Source organism: Condylura cristata, unplaced genomic scaffold, assembly GCF_000260355.1.
Source record: "Condylura cristata isolate star-nosed mole 26May11 unplaced genomic scaffold, ConCri1.0 scaffold00024, whole genome shotgun sequence".
NCBI lineage: Eukaryota > Metazoa > Chordata > Mammalia > Eulipotyphla > Talpidae > Condylura > Condylura cristata.
The window spans coordinates 21,269,344-21,272,397 of record NW_004567125.1 but is presented as its reverse complement, the minus strand read 5'-3'; positions in this window follow the sequence as shown (position 1 = coordinate 21,272,397).

Below are 3,054 nucleotides of genomic sequence, written 5' to 3'. Positions count from 1 at the left end.
TGAGATACGGTGTTGCTGTTATTGACGGGCATTCTTTCTGGTATGGCTGCGGGACTTTCAGGCACTTCAGTTGTGGAGGATATTCTGAGCTGTGCTTTGTTTCAATATCTCCTGTTTTTCCAGCCCTCACTGTGTGGAATTGTGTCTGTTGTCTCAGCCAGTAACAGTCAGGTGTCTCTTGTGGTGTTCAACTTCTTACAGTAACATGTTGAGTCCTAGCCTCTGCTGAGGTGCCAGGGGATGCAGGCGTGCAGGGAGCACCAGAAGAGCTGCAAGTTTCCCAGCTGTGCAGGTTTCCAGTCCTCCCTCAGTGCTGCCAGGTCTCTTTGTACCTGCTCAGAGAAGTCTTTCCCTGAGCAGTTTTTCCCTACTGCTTGGGGACCACTCACAGAGCTGAGTTATCTCTCTTTAACTCCAGGGCTTTACTGCAGGTTTTGTGGGTATATGTGGTAAGCAGGTAGATCAGTAGCAAGTCTTCCTTCTGAGGCACTTTCTAGAGTCTCTCTATGCTAGGATGTGCCGAGGAGGGTCAGGGGAGTGTTAAAATTGTTGCAGTTTCCCAGGGTTGGGCCTGTGGTTAAATAGTAGAATGGGTTTGGGTCTCCCCCCCCCTTTTACCTCTGAGGCTTTGTGAACCTTATCAGCCCTGCCTTAATGGTGCCTCCAGGCCTGTGGGGGTGGGGGGGTGCAGGGAGTGCTGGAAGGGTTGCAATCCTCTCAGCTGCCCCAGCCATCAGTTCTTCCTCCCCAACTCCAGAGTGCTATGTTCCCACTTTGAGCAGTCTTTCCCCACAGTTTGGTTTCCATTCACTGGAGGTGAGTTGTCTCTCTTTTCCTCCAGGGCTTTACTGGGGCCAAAGAGCAGCAAGCGTCCTATCTGAGGCACTTCCTAGTACCTAGGTGCTCCTGGATGGGAGATCCCTTATCAGAGCTCCCCAATCGCTTAGTCTTCTTCAGTGATCTTCCTTTAAGTGAGTCCAGGGTGCTCTCATTTGGATTGAAACTCGTAGGATGTAAGGCTACAGTTCATTTTTAGTTCTTATATTCCTGTGTGAGCTTGGATATAGTGATTTTAATGTCTTCACTCTTGTCAGATCTCCAAGTTCTGCTATTTTTTTAAATCAAGTTTGGTTAAATCATCAATATTGCAAGAATTACCGCAACTTTTACACTGACTGGTAGTTCTAGTTAAGAGATTAAAAGAGAAGAGGCTGAGCTCAGCTGCCATTCTCAATGTTTTTTGCAGACAGAAATTCACATAAATTTATTAATCTGGATTTGACAATTATCAGAAAGTGAAATTTTTCTCCCCAGAAAATCAGTAGTGCATTCTTAATCCAATTATGTGCTCATGTTTGCTAGCTTACAAATACAATTCCAACTCTTTTGTTTATTCTAGGTGCAATTGTGTTAGAATTAGAAAGTTTTGGTCATTTGGGAAAGAGCCAAATTTTAGAAAAAGAGTTGTAGATTGATATTGTTTACAAACATTGGGCTGTCTCTTTTGGAAATATAGTTTTTAGAAACAGTTCTTATAAATATGTTTCAATTTGATCAGAGTATTCTTTTTGAGCTACAGCAAGGCTGATTACTTGCATAGATTTTGTTAAACATCACTGAAAACTTTAGTGTGATTGTTGGTTGCTCCATCAAATCTATAGTTATAAATAGCATATTCCAATAGAAAATGTAACAGTTAAAAAGAAACAAGTAATATCTTATTGAAGGAGTAGTAGTAAACTAGACTGATATATTTTGGTGCTCAATTCTGGTAGGGGGGTGTGTATGTGTGTAGGTATATGTACACACACACACACATTTCTATTTTATTGTGGTATAATTAACATTAGTTTTAGATGTAGAACATAGTATTTGTATATGTTGTGAATTGTTCACAGTTAATCTAGTTAACTTGTTTATCACAGATAGTTACCAAATAAACTTTTTTTTCTTGTTAATTTTTCAGATCTACTCTTAGCAACTTTCAAGTATTCAACATACTATTGTTAACTTTAGTCCCCATGCTATCCTTTACATCACCATGGATTATTTTTATAAATGGGAGTTTTTATGTTTGACTCCCATTAACCATTTTGTTTACCTTCATCTCTTGGTTCTGACAATAAGAAGTCTATTCCCTAAATTCAGTTTTAAATTTTTTTTTAAGGTTCCACATATAAGTGAAGTTATGCTGTGTTGTCTTTTTTTTCTGTATGACTTACTTCATTTGGCATAATGCTCTCAAGTTCATTCATGTTATTGCAAATGGCAAGATTTCATTCTTTTCTATGACTGAATAATATTCCATTATGCATAATAGCATTTCTTCTTTATTCATCCATTGATATGTACTGAGGTATTTCCATATTCTCTCTATTATAAGCAATGACACAGTGAACATGGAAGAGCAGATATCCTTTTGAGTTAGTGCTTTCAGTTTCTTTAGTAAATACCCAGAATTGGAAATGCTGGCTCACGTAAGTCTATATTTTTAATTTTGAAGAAAATTTATCCTGCTTTCTGTCATGAATTCACCACCTTACTTTCCCACCAACAGTGCACTAAGATGTCCTTTTGTCTACATCCTCAGCAACTTGTTTCTCATGTTTTTGATAATATATATTTTCAGAATATAAATTGAGAGCCCATTTTTTTAATTTGCATTTTCCTGATGATTAGTGATGTTGAGCATCTTTTCATGTATGTGTTGGCCCTTTTTTATGTCTTCTTTGAAAAAAATGTCTATTTAGCGCTTCTGCCATTTTAACACCAGATTTGTTTGGTTATTAACATCTTACTAGATATATTATTTTCACATATTTTCTCCTATTTGGTAGGTTGCCTTCATTTTGTGGATGGTCCCTTTGTTGTGCAGTAAGTGCTCTTGACTCATCTGAATTCCTCAACAAATCATGAGCCTTGTGAAGGATGAGGCCATGTTTGCCTTGCTTACTTTTATATGTCCATTTCTGGGCCCCAAATACAGGCCTAGGGCACATTAAGTAAGTGAATATAAAATTACTCAAATATAAGTCATGTTCTTTTTTTTTTTTT